The following is a 14,806-nucleotide window of genomic DNA, read 5'->3' on the forward strand; positions in this document are numbered from 1 at the left end:
CAGGAATTACATTGACGGGAGAGTCTGCTCCATTCGTGCATTGTCACTGCAACAAAACGTCTCCATATGTCAAATGTAACTTCCACAGCTGATGCTGATACACTTGAACAACAACAATATAGCTTGTTGACAAGAGCAAAGAAAAGTCTGAACAAGCTGTCAGTTTGGGCTGGTGGTCCTTCCCTCATCTAAATAACACAGCAGTTGTTATCAGTCTCACACATTTCATTTATGACAAGACTACCTTTTTTTCTTTTAGAGTACTTTATTGGACATGTTTAGATGACTTTGTAGGCATGAACAGTGAATAAAATGACAGAATTTGATGGGACTAAAACAACAGACATGCTCCAGGAATGATTACTCTGCTCATCCTCTCTCTGTAAAACTAATCCCATCCTATTACAGCTTTAAACTCACTTCCTCTCTCTCTCACCTACTCTATCTTTGTGAGATGCTGTGGCAGTCTGAATTTGATTGATGTTCCCATTTTCCTGGCTTTGCCGTACATTTAACCCTTTAAAAGTCCAGCAGATGGAGTCTGGATTTAGGAGAAAATAGGCCCTCAAATATAATCCTTCTATTATGTGTAGGTGTGTCACATATCCTATTGTTCATGATAACACCGGAATGATTTTTAATATGATTAAAAAACAAATCATATTGTGATAATGGCAATATTCCGACTTGTTGGCGTAATAACATCATATCATTACCCACAGCAACAACAGGTATGGCTTAAAGCGAAATAGCTACTGGCTCCACGGTAGAGGAGTTCCAGAAAGGGGAGCGACAAATTTTAGTAGTGTCGAACAATAGCGTCATAAGGCTATAACCCCGAATGTTTGATGAATAACCCTGGACTTTTCAGACCCTTTTAGCGACTTACTGCTCAGAGTAAACTCAGTCAGTGGCTCTTCTGACAGCAGCACAGCGTCTCCGTGGTCAAATCAGCCGACGCTACAACTGTAGAGCACCCATATACTGACTTTTATGTTAAATGCATTCAAACGGCCCCGATGGAGCTGACCACGGATGTATAAAGACAACGGAGCTGACGGGCGAGCTAGCGACAGACTTGGCGATGTTAGCGGAGGTATTCACGTCCGACTACGTCTGGTGTTCAAAATGTTCTGATGTTAACAAAGGGAACTGTATATACAAAAAGAAAATACCACTAATTTGTGAGGGAAATGTCTTTATTCTTACATTTTTGGAATTTTTTTATAAATAATGTCTGACAATGACTGATATATTTGACTTCAGGACATCTCTGACTACATACATGCTGAAAATCAAACATTCTTACTCTATTAATTTAGATACTTTCCAAAGTAAAAGTCTCTAGAAGTGTATGATTCAACTTTTTCCCATGGTCTAGTGTTAAAAAAGTTAACAAAAATCGCAATAAATCGTAATATCGAATCGCAATACTTGTAGAATCGCAATACATATAAAATCGGCACCAAAGTATCGTGATAGCATCGAAATTGAGAGATAGGTGAATCGTCCCAGCCCTACAATCCATCCAATAGTTGTTGAGATATTTCAGTCTGGACCAAAGTGGTGGACCAACCGACGGCCAGACATTGCCATCTCTCGAGTTACTGAAGTAACTTGAAGCACAAAACATGACGATGTTATAACATGACAATGTAAAACCCAAACCCAGATCTTTCCCTAACCTTAACTAAAGTCTTTTTGTTGCCTAAACCAAACTATATTCAGGACTACAGTACAAAAAATGTAGCACTTTCTTCCCTGTAAAACATAGTTAACAGTTAACATAATCCATGCAGCAATTACTTTTACTCCTTAAAAACGTATTTGGGAAAATAAATTAGTACTGTAGTGTATAATTAATTTCAAGGAGACAGGGTTGTAATTTCACATCTCACTCCTTCTCATCGTGTGTTGATTGATTGAGTGAGTGATTTTACCATTGCTCATTATTGCATAAACAGTTCTTCTATCTTACAATATGTATACAGCAGCAGCAACAGAGAGAGCTGTATACAGCAGGTTTAAGTTGCTAGTTTGTGGAGCTAAATGTGTCATGGCAGTCCTGCACCCTGAGAGCAGGCCAGTAAGATTGTTTTCAGAGTGCTCCCAGGAGGAGACAGATTTGCTCATCATACTGTCCTACACACACACACACACACACACACACACACACACACACGTCCTCATGCACTTTTTTGTCACCCTTTTCCTACCTTTGTCCTCCTTCTCCTCCTCAATTCTTTATTGCATTGTCCTCTGAAACGACACCCTAAACTGTTTATGAATGTGGTCCCGCCCTCGCCGTCCCATGAATTCAGTCCACACTCACGCAATGAGCTTTTTTCCGACTCACAATTTTTCCTGATAAATTTCTAAATTTTAATTGTACCCTTCAAATGGGCTGCACATCCTCTCCTCTCCCTTCTCCTTCTCTCTTCTCTCCTTCTCTCTCTCGTCTTTCTCTCCATATAATGAGCTCGTTTTATCAGCGGCTGTGCTGTGCGTGGACAGGATGAGTAATTTTGGAGATCACAGGAGGCTTCTCTGCATTGCACTTGGTTACAACAGGTTGTCAGAAGGCTTTGGGAGCGTCTCTTGCCTTCTCCCTGCCAGCAGTAACTATCTGGCCTTTTAACGTTCCTGCATATGGGGCCTAATTACCCAGCTAATCTCATTATGTAATTTAAAGTTGGCATATTATTCAAATTAAATGAGATTAAACTTTTGTGACACAGAATGACAGTAGGGAGCTACTTTATTTCAGATTCCTCACCAGTTGATGTGTTTGAGACAAATTCAATTTAGATCATACAGTATTTATTCCTGGGATTGTCCTCACAAGAAAAACAACAACATTAAACATGCAGTAGGCAGAATGATTTTGGCATCATTGGGCAAATATTCCTTAATAACCTTTCAGCATATTGTAATTCAAGTGCTCTGAGAGAAAACTAGACTTGTGCAACTCCTCATGGCTCTGTTTTCAGGCTTTAAAAAATCTAATCCAATCACAGGTCATTTCAGAGAGAGAGCGTTCCTATTGAGCATTCCTATTGGCTCCGGCTGGTGGGTGGTGCTTGGTAGTTCCTCAGCTGATCTCAACATGGCTGCCGGGTCACAAACTTTCTCATTTTACAGCTAAACAGTACACTACAAGATGTTTCTGAAAACATTTGAGTTGAGAAATAGGCATTACAGTAACAGAATATTGATTCATATTTGATCAGCGCTGCCTAGTTTAACCGGTTGATCGAAGTTTGCTAGTGATTGACAGCTGCTCAGTGATGTCAGGCTCCAGCTCGGCTCTGATTGATTGTTTTCCTCCAGTCTGTGAAATCTTGCAGATGCCATTAGGAGCACCTGAGGACACAGAGGCACATGTCTCATGCACTACTGTCAGGATATAGTGACCGTTTTATAAAATAACTTTTTTAAAATCATATTTGCTCCATTTCTACCCACTGCAGCCTTAAGTGTCTGTTCAAACTTATGTTTACTTTACCTATCAAGGACTTCTAGGGGTCATCAAAGCACTCTGACTTAGACCGCTTTTCACATCCTCTTTGTTAGTAAGCATTGATTTCTTTTAACCATGCCCATGGTCGTTCCCTAACCTGAAAGGGATAGCTCGGTTGTTTTGCAGTGAGGTTGTATGAGGTACTTATCCATAGTCGGTATATTAAATGATGGTCGGTGCGCCCCCAGTTTGGAGAAGCAAACAGGAATACGGGCACGGGAGCTACTGTTGTGGATGGAAACAGCAGCAAACCGTATTTTAGCTACCTAAAAGAAAGGCTCACGTAAAAAAATCGATATCTGTTAAAAGTGTACGCTATAATTATAATATTTTCACCGCTTTATCTTGCTGTCAGACACCAATTTCCGACGTGAACTGAACTGAAAGTGAAACTTATCTATGATCTATGAAAGCAGCCTGACTCTGGTGACAAAAACAGTATAGATACGTTTCACATTCAGTTCAGATCCCCTTTGGAAAATATTCTAAATATAGCGTACACTTAAACTGATATAGATTTTTTTAGGTGAGCCTTTCTTTCTCATCTTTATCCTTTTCAGTGGCTAAAATACGTTTTTCTGCCGTCCCATCCACAGCCGTACATTGCTTTGCTTTCATGCGGTAACCCATGTCTGTTTCTCCAAACTGGAGGCGTGCCTACCTTCATCTACTGTAGGTATTACACTGACTATGGATAAGTACCTAATACAACACCACTTCAAAACACCCAAACTGTCCCTTTAACCAATTAGTATTTCCTAACGCAAAAGCACAATGTTTCTCTAACTTTAACCAAGCAGTTTGTGTGGCTAAACTTAACCAAACTTTAACCCTGCATTAATAGATTTTTTTGGCCACTTGGAGGCGGCGCAACAAGCTGTAAACACAACATTGACATATTATCGCCTTATAAAGTTGACTTGTTGTTAACAAACAGTTGCTTATTTAGACATCCAGCAGATATGGAGCAACATTAGCATTCATTTGGAGTTGTCTTTCTGGCAACGTGATGAATGTAAATCCAATGTTTACTCTTCCTTTTAGCTCTGTTTTTTTGGTGTCTGCCAACTCCTGAGGGAAATATCTGGCTGTTTAGCTGTTAAATACTTCACTATGTTCACCAGCTTCTCGCTAACTGTGTCTTTCTGTTGTTTGGTGGTGGGAAGGTAGTGTACAAGGGGTTTATCAGAGCTTTTTCACTAAAAACAAAGTTGATGAGAGTGGTTTGACTTGAGTCAAACATTAAAGTTGCGGGCCACCAAACCAAAACAATTGGCTGAAAGATGCTAAAAACACTATGAGGGGAAGCTGAGGGGGAACTGAAGAGTCAGGTGATGATTCTCCGTGGGTTTGTCACTACGAGCGACTCCTTTCACATTATACTGTATATAGTAGAGGTCGACCAATGGTGGATTTTTAAAGGCCAATATAATAATGATAGTTTGGAGCAGGAAAAAGCAGATATCATTACTTCTACAGCAGCCTAATAGACTACTTTTGCATATGCTGTTTTTAATAATATAATAAATAAATAAATAATTTATTTATAATAATAAATAAATAAACAATCATCTTTTTGTCGCTCTGAATTTAGACATTCGCAAGAGATTATTCTGAAGTGTGATTTGATGGATTACATCATTGGAATATGTTCTATTCATTTACAATGGGTGATGCACCGTTCTGTGGTTTACAGTATGACTGGCCAGAATTACTGCTGTTGCACGTCTCGTACATTGTTGCATGCCACTCCTACAAACCCTTAATGTTTGTGCCCGGTATTCCCGGGGTAAGGAAGACCCTAAAGTGTGCTATTTCATTTCATGATACGACATGTTACGTGGCTGGATTATTTGAAAGAGAGAACACCAAATTGGTAAGCATGTTAAAGTAAGAGTGAATGATTTATTTTTCTCCCTCCCTGTCTTGTATGTTGGACAAAGAGCTGATAGTGTTGCGTTATATATTCGAGGGATAACTTTTTTCTTCCTCTCTACTTTGACTTTGTGTATCCTTGTAACCGGTAGAGGCTGCGCAACCATCGGCCACTATCAGAGCCCACCTCCGCCGATAGTTTGTAAAGCAGTCGACTTCTAATACATAGTCATTTGACACATTGTCAATGGTAAAATATTGGTTATAGCAGCCTTAACCATAGTGGTGAATAATTTTTTTAATGGTAATTTCTTTATAAGGAACCTTCAAATGATGCCAATAGGGATATTAAATTAGGAAACGCTCAAATGTGTTGTTTTGGAAGGCAATGACAACCAACGTATTTTGTTGTTCAGTTTAGGGGATTTGTTGTGATCGATGACTGACAAAGAATTTCTTCCCACGATCTTTTAAAAACAAGCATTGATCAGATTGAGTGATGGATTGTTGTGTTCTGTGCTATTCTGTTTATGTGCTAATCACAGCAGCTGTCTGTGTTGGTTTCAAATCAGAACATCAAGTGTTTGCCAGTGGGATTGAACATATTAATGCTGACAGATGTCTCAGTTATGATATCATAGAGCATTAAGCCTAGGTGCTCAATATTAAAGCTATTGTACAGTAATTTAAAGTCAAAATCTTGTTTTATTACCAAGCAGCAGTATACTAAAAGCCATAACTAATACATAGTACACGATACACACCAGTAACAGTACTCTCTGCTATAATTTCCTCCCGCTATAGCAGACTATTCATGCACATTTAATTTGTCACAGCTTCCAAAGCCCCGTGCTCAAGACAGTGCCGTTGCCTGAAAAAGTTCAAGATGACCCTCCTACAATCTTCACCATTCAGTGTCATTAGGGGTTCAAACTTAAAGCGCTGAGCACAGTGCACTCTCGCTGTATTAAATTCATTTTTTTCTGAAGCTGTACATATTAGAGGGAACTCTGGTGCCATCTCTCATGACTTTGAGCTTCATCATGTAGTGTTTTTTACGTTTAGGGAATACAGAGAGAAGAACCAGTCAGCTAGAGATAAAAGATACAAAGATAAGAGCCGGTGCAGAAAAAAAAACTGTCACATAATGTGGTGGTTTTCATGGTTTTGCGTCAGACTGAGGAAGGGCTGTTAAATACGGAGAGAGCTTGGCTGACTTGTGGGTATTTAATCCCAAACAGGCAGAAAAGGTTGAGTTTGTTCTAATTGCATGGAGCTGGGGAGACCAGTCATTTACATTCATCAGTGAGCCTCCATTTGTTGTGACTGAGATAAGGAAAGAGGGAGAGGAGCAATGCAGGAAGCAGAGGAAGGACACATTTTGGTGCAGAAGGGAAGTTTTGTTCTTATATCAACACAATCCCAGGGCTCCTCCACAATGTGTCCATAGTTATATTTCTATCCACCGGTTCTTATGCACGTTTTCGATGCTTGATTTTTGAAATGACTATGGACCAACATACTATAGCCCGTAGTCATTTTTACATTATCACATAACATTGACAAACATCTGTGATGACAGCTCCCTAAATTCATTTTTTAAAGAATTATGACCAGGATACGCACTCAGCAGGACTTTAACTTAAACATATTTGGGCATATTGATATATTGATATATTGGCCCGGCTGATTTATCAGTCCAGCTCTAATAAAAAGCCTAAGTAGAAATGCCAGAAAAAAAAGAAAGGAAGAAGTGTGAAAAAATTGGCATATCAAAAAATATTTTTTTTATTTACTGTGATGGAAACAGATTTTGTTTTTGATTACACGTTGATGCTGTAACCAAAGCCTTCATGTCAGGCTGCCACTCTGTTACATACCTCCACTACATCCAAAAGCCCAAAAGATAAAGAATATAAGACCAGGGTTATTTTGGGGGTGTGTGTAACTGCAATGTTTTGATTTCTGTTCAGATGGGTGCCCTTATTGCACGTCACCCCCGCCCCCTCACCCTCTATTACCATGGTGTCTATTAAAAACTCCTAGTACATGTGGATCAGAAAGAAATTCATGCTCAGCTGGGAAGCAGCGATGGCATGCCAGTTACTAGTGTTCAAATCCATTACATTGCATTGATTTGGCAGATGCTTTTGTCCAAAGTGACATTTTGTCTGGGGACAATTTGGTATTCAGGGTCTTGCTCAGGGACATTTGGACATGTGGACAATAAGAATCAGAGATTGAATTACCAACCCTACAATTAATGACCAACCAACTCCACCACCTGAGCTACCGCCGAATAATTTTGTAATCGTGTCACATCTTGAATGTGTTCGATCAGTTGATGGAAACAAGCGCTGATTTTGATTTTGATTTATTTTATTTTTTAAATGTGCTTAAAGGCCATGTGTGTTCTTATGCCGTGTCCATGAGTATGTGTGTTAGCGATGAGGAGTGAGGAAGTAATATCTGTTGGTGACAGCTGGCGAGTCTCTCCAGTATAGCAAAGACTGACACATCCGGCTCAGTGGTCTTTATCTTCGGTGAGACTGACACCCAATGAGTGGCACCTTCACTGGCACTCGTTCGCTCGCTCTCTAATAAGCCTTGGCCTGATTCTCAACCGCTCGGGCCTCCTGCTGTGGTTTACAACTAACATCCGTCGACCACGAGCGTAAACTTCGCTTTGCTTAATTCCTCTCAGGTGGAAAACACACAGTGTGTGTGCACTGCATAGTGTTTGAGGTAACTTCCATCATTCGGCTGGACAGCGTTGTGACACAGTTGCCGGCCGCGGAGCCATCAAGCTGTCACTCTGCAGAGAACTGAGTCTCCAACCTGTCGCTGACACAGCTAAACAATGACAATGATGGAGTTATGAAATGACTCTACCACATAATACATCATGTACTAAATATCAGTGGTTCTCAACTCCGGGGGCTACTTTCTATATTTAGTACAAGGGATTTGAAACGCAAGTGCACGGAAAGCCTGAATTACAGTCAGTGTCAGCTACTGCAGAGGTATGCTAACAGAGAGTAGGTGTTATGAGAGCCTGTTTTGGACCTGATGAAGAAACCTGGTGTTTATTTTCAATCTTATTGATCTCTTCTCACGCAGCACCGCTTGAGAGAGCTGTAGTTGTGAAGGTTAGCTGGTCGTACGAGTGTACACTAGCTGAGGCTGATTATACCGGGGCGAAGCCAAGAGGTGATGTGACACTGCAGCTGTTAGCCCCTGCAGAGTGTTATCACACACAGGCCTGTTTATTCAACACACAGTGGTGGGGAGTGCCAGACTCAACATGTTCATCTTTACAGTACAGTATATATGGGCTGCCTGTCTTTTTTTTTTTAGCTGTCTTTCTCTAATTTTCTCACTGTTTCTGTGGATTCCTCACCTCTCCGTCTTCTCTATCTTTATGCCACATCTCTCTCACTCTCCCTCTCTCTCGGCTTTTCTCTCTAATCTCCCTCTCTTTCCCTTTTTCCCTTCTTCTGTTCTGCCTCAAAGTAAGCCAACGCTTTCCGGCAAGCACCGGCTCAGAGCTTACATTCCTCTCACCCTTCAAAGCCACCGCTTGTGTGTAAGTGAAGAAAAATGAAAAGTAATTTGACATTTTTGACACGCTGAGATAAAATGCACATAACGTAACGCGGAATAATATGAATGGAAGTCATCCTCAGTCAATGACTGAGTGGACACAATAACAGAAAATTGTGTTAGCCGTTATAAAGCAGGTGATGCGTTCATTTTCTCTCTTCTTGCACACAATACAGAGTTGAACTGTATAGCTCTGCAAAGCCAGACCTCCTTTACATCAAGTACTAGAAAATAGGAAGTAGATCTGTGCAATTGGTTGGCAAATTCAAAAGGAGGCAGCTCGTGTCTGCTGCATATTTGAACAGCACAGTTGGTGATAAACATCACAGGGAGATTACAAACCTAAATGTGCTGTACACTGATACAGAGGATGTGTGACCTGCTGAGGTGTCATACAAAGGAGACTCTTATAAGTTTCCCATCTCTGAAGTCAGCTGATTTCTTGTTTTTCATCTGTCCCTGTCCCTGAAGAGTCAGTAACCAGATGTACCAAAACATTTTTAAATAAAGTATATATATCAAACACAAACAAACATTGCAGACGTTATTCCACCACAGATAAGGCTATGTGACCATTGTACAAATCAGACAGCCTTGTTCCAGATCACAACCTACATCATCAGTTTGTTTAGGGATTCAAATAGGTCAGATGTTGTGCTCGTTGACAGTTGTTTGCCCCAGTTGGAGAAAAAAATCGACCAATCAGAGCTTTATAATTTTATTTGAGAGTGGGGATGTCATCTTCCTGCATAGATAGATAGTTACTTTGCCAGCAGCTACATCCAGGAAACATAGCAACAGAAAAAACTGCCACAAAAATGTTGAAAAGAGTTGATTTGATCGACACAGCGGCACAGGTTGTTGTAAGTTGACTTACAGAAATAACTCTTTAAGTGACAGTATAGGCAGTATATTTTTGGCATCTCTGGGCAAAAATTCCATAATAACCTTTCAGCATATTGTAATTCAAGTGTTCTGAGAGATAACTAGACTTCTGCACCTCCTCATGGCTCTGTTTTCAGGCTTTAAAAAATCTAGCCTGTGACGGGAGACTTTGGCCAATCACAGGTCATTTCAGAGAGAGCGTTCCTATTGGCTGTGCTCCGGCTGGTGGGCGCTGCTTGGTATTTCCTCAATAGATCTCAACATGGCTGCCGGGTCACAACTTTTCTCATTTTACAGCTAAACAGTACACTACAAGATGTTTCTGAAAACATTTAGGCGAGAAATAGGCATTACAGTAACAGAATATTGATTCATATTTGATCAGCGCTGCCAAGTTTGACCGTTTGATCAGAGTTCGCAAGTGATTGACAGCCGGCTCTCATAGATGGAAGCTGGACGGCAGACTCCAGATCAGCTCTGACTGGTCGTTTTCCTCCGGTCTGTGAAATCCTGCCTTTAGGAGCACCGGAGGACACAGAGGCACGTGATTTTTTTTCAGATTACCTGTCTCATGCACTAATGTCAGGATATAGTGACCGTTTTATAAAAATAACTTTTTTTTAATCAGATTTGCTCCATTTCTTCCCACTTCAGCTTCAAGTCAACATATTTCTTTCAGAGCTGCAGCGATCAGTCAATTACTTGGACTGTAAGAAAACTGTAACAGGCATTTTTCAAAGCAATTCAACTATTAATCAAGAAAACGATGGACATAGTATGTTATTGTGCCTAAGGGGAGGGTGTGGTGGTGTTCAGGAACGTTTTGTTCTGACGAAGCAGCGACATAAATCTGTCTTTGTTGTTGTGAGGAGGCCTCATTATGTTGAATCATCAGCCATGTACCACAAACCCGCGGAGACGGTTGAGGGACATCCACACACGACTCGCACATGCAGTTCATTATAGGCATGACGCCCCACCCCCCCTTGCTCCAGCACACACAGCAAGCAAGACTTTATATACAGTCCGCTTCTGTCAGCCCGGGTTAGCTTGTGTTAGTTATATATAGTATATGTGTGTGTGTGTGTGTAGACGAGTGGGTGGTCCCAGCCTGCAGACTGTCACGGTCAATGAGACAATATATGGAGAACTTGGCCCCTGCAGCCTAATCTGAAGGAAGTAATTTGAAGAGTGAAGTCAAAACAAAACTCAAAGCTACAAGTACAGTTAATAATATTAGCAAGACAATTTGTCACTTCTTCCACCCAAAGGGCCAAACCTGTAATTGAGCTACCAACATAAGTGGCCTGTAATTGAGCTATTATAATTGACCTCAGGTGTGTCAGCGGATTAAAACTCAGTGCAGGAATGCAGTCATGTGCGTCTCCTCTTGTATCGGCAGCTACAAATGCAGTCTTGACGCGTAAGAATGGATATGTTTCTATATTTGTGTGCATACAGTGCAGTAGAGTGTAAGTAGGTATTTTTTCATACTAATGGCATCTTTAGCAAGACCGTTTCTATGGGAACCGAGTTGCCACGGAAACACTGCATGTCTCTTTGAATTAGAAACGTCTTTCTCTATCCCTCACTCCTCCCTTCTCTGTATGTCTTTCCTTCACTTTTTGCTTCCTCCTCCTCTTCTTCCTGACTTCCCCGACTTTTGACAGGCCAGCTGCTGTCAGTCAAAAAATCTTGTGCGAAGGAGATGTGCACCACAAATGGAGGAAACGGGGGGAAAGATGGTTTGGCATCTGTGCTCTCCAAGAAAAAAAAAAAAAAAAAAAAAAAAGAGGAGGGAGGGCATCTTTTTTAGAGGGTGAGGGGACTTGGTTTTTAATCAAAAGCTACATATTGAAATAGGAAGGAAATGTTGAATGGCATTCAAAAGATAATGATGACGAGGAGGATGCTGCGAAGAGAAGAGCGGGAAGATTGAAGGAGGAAAGGGAGGGCTACAAAGACAGAGAGGGAGAGAGAGATAGCTGATGAAAGGGAAGGGGAGATGTGATTGATTTTTGCTCTCTCTGATGCCTCTGGTATCTGTGTAACCATGCTGCCACACTTATCCAGCCTATCTGATTTAACAGCAGGCGCGATAAAGGGAAGAGAGAGCGAGAGATACATGCATACAGAGATAGAGAGTTTCAGAAAAAGAGGGGAGAAAAAGTGCAAACAGATAGAAGAGAATGGGAGTTATTGGGCTGAGTGTACAAATGAAAATGTGGAGAAAATCACCCTCATTCCCCAGGTGCTGATGAATGTTTAAATGAGGGCGAATGAGAGTAATGCTTCGAGGGAAGCGGAAGGCGTGAGGAGACACAGAAAAGGAAACCGAGTCAAGACGTGCAGAAGAAAAGCGCATCATGACAAGGTTTTGAACCGCTTGTCTCTCATTCCACGCTGCGCTTGACTCCAGCCTGCACTCTCACCTCGTGTGCTTGTTAGAGAGGGAAGCAGAATTGAAAAGGCCGGGTGTATAGATGTAGGGAAGATAGACGCAACTGGGAGGGAGAGGCAGAGGGAGGAGAGAGGGCAAACGTACGTTTTGACACGATAAATGGCTGACATAAAGCTCCTGTATAAAAAAAACACCTGTAGATCAACAAAGGAACAGGTATTAATGCACTACAGTGGAGAGCATTGTCTTAAATTCACTCTTACTGCCCGAGCTCATACATAATACTCTTTTTTTTCACATTTTCAACAATGATTCCACAGCACAACTTAATGTCTTATTACCGAATTTAATTTGCTGTTAATGTGAACTCACTTTTACCTGCTGTTGTGACACATTTGGGATGATGTACATTTTCACAGCACTTATTCCACCAGCACATCAGTCATGTCACACTTACCCCCCCTGTACCCCTATTTTATTTACTTTTTTTTTTAGCAGAAATGCTGTTTTCATTCATTAATTATTTATAGTTGTTTCCACTTTTCCATTTTATTTTTTAAGCTGCATGTACTGTCAGTAGCTGTGTTTCCATTGACATATTTCTTTGCACATTTTGAAGCATCGTATTAGAAAAGCGGTGATCGGATAAAACTTCCTCAATTGCGAAAAAAAGGCTGGTTTGAGGTGGTTTTTACCTTTAGCGAAAAAGAGATGAGGCACTATGGAAATGCCTTTGCTGAATAAATTCTGACGTAGCGAACATTTAACTCATGACTGATCAGCTGTTTCTGCTGTCAGCATGTTCTCGGATATTCCCATAATGTGTGACTGCTTGTCTTCGTCTGTGGACAACATGAAAGTGGCCACGGCCAGTACTAGCTAACATGAAAGAACTATTCAAACTTGCCCAATAGAAACAAATTCCTGAAGACTTCTCTCCATTTTCTCTCGTAGATGGTTAGAATACCAAGGTGACTTGTTTTGTTTTCGGTTTGCTGCCTCATCTACTCTGTTTACTGGCAGATTACAGCCATGCGTGGTCTATAGCGCCAACCAAACTACGTTGTAGCCGTGTTTATTTGCTCCAAACCAGTTGATGAAAATGTGCCTCATTCGCATTTTTTTTTTTTATAACGTTTCAATAGTTTGGTTAAAATTCGCTTGACAATTGAATGGAAACACAGCTATTGAAACGCAACACTTTCTGCACAAATGTGTCACATTAAATGCTTTACGATAGCTCGAAAGGCATAATCCCTCCCTTTCCTGATAGGCTTTTTAATGTGAAACATCTTCAGGAAGGGTTGAATTTCATTTACGGTAGTTTAACAGCAATGCAAAGCAAAACTGATTGGTAATAATTATAGATGAAATGAAAACATTAACCCCTTCCTGACTCATGGTGTTAGCTCCTCACTGCAGGGCTGTGCTACAGCTGTAGAAGCTAAAGTTAAAACAACACAGGGGAAATTCTATTAATTCTACTTTATCATTCAGCAAATATCAACTAAATAGGTCGCTGATTTTTCTGCATGCATGATGCACATATGGTTACCTGAAGGCAAAATCATTGTTGCACTGCTACAGGTCACTGAACCTGATGGGTCACAGAATACAGTGTAACACTGGCGGCATGCGGAGGCAGAACACTCATCCTTCTGAAATGATCAAATAACTTACTTAAAAGTAGATAAATATTGAAGCAAACTTGGTGTTCCCCCATTTGTCATGAGTACCCTCCTGCAAAATGTTTCATTTCTCAGTTGTTTGGTTGATTTTAGTAAAGTGTATCCACACTTTTGGAACGTTTAGGTAAAGGCAATCCTTCATGTTGTTTGTTTCTATTAGAGCTGTCAAAGTTAATGCAATAAAGCATTTACACAAATTCGTTTGCACGTCACTAATTTCTTCAACGCATTAACGCATTGTAGGTTGTGGCGGGCTCAGTTTTAAAGCTAGAGTGAAGATTCTGGTATCATATGAAACTAGAAAATCGAGAAGGAGGCTAAATAACGCTCCAAACATAAGCAAAACTTTGGCGAGGAAAAACTGGCATGGCCATTTTCAAAGGGGTCCCTTGACCTCTGACCTCCAGACATGTGAATGAAAATGGGTTCTATGGGTACCCTCGAGTCTCCCCTTTACAGACATGCCCACTTTATGATAATCACATGCAGTTTTGGGCAAGTCATAGTCAAGTCAGCACACTGACACACTGACAGCTGTTGTTGCCTGTTGGGCTTCAGTTTGCCATGTTATGATTTGAGCATATTTTAAATACTAAATGCAGTACCTGTGAGGGTTTCTGGACAATATTAGTCATTGTTTGTGTTGTTAATTAATTTCCGATAATAAATGTATACATACATTTGCATAAAGCAGCATATTTGCCCACTCCCACGTTGATAAGAGTATTAAATACGTGACAAATCTACCTTTAAGGTACATTTTGAACAGATAAATAATGTACGATTAATTGTGATTAATCGCGATTAACTATGAACAGTCATGTGATTAATCAC

At 40.6% G+C, this 14,806-nt stretch overlaps 1 protein-coding gene across 1 annotated transcript in view; it reads left to right on the forward strand.

Annotated features, from left to right (window-relative positions):
* The window catches only part of grin2bb (glutamate receptor, ionotropic, N-methyl D-aspartate 2B, genome duplicate b), a 122,012-nt gene that overhangs the window by 38,092 nt on the left and 69,114 nt on the right, over positions 1–14,806 (forward strand). The gene's annotated exons all lie outside the window — the stretch shown is intronic.

The sequence above is a fragment of the Sebastes umbrosus genome, chromosome 3, assembly GCF_015220745.1.
Source record: "Sebastes umbrosus isolate fSebUmb1 chromosome 3, fSebUmb1.pri, whole genome shotgun sequence".
In the NCBI taxonomy this organism is placed as follows: domain Eukaryota; kingdom Metazoa; phylum Chordata; class Actinopteri; order Perciformes; family Sebastidae; genus Sebastes; species Sebastes umbrosus.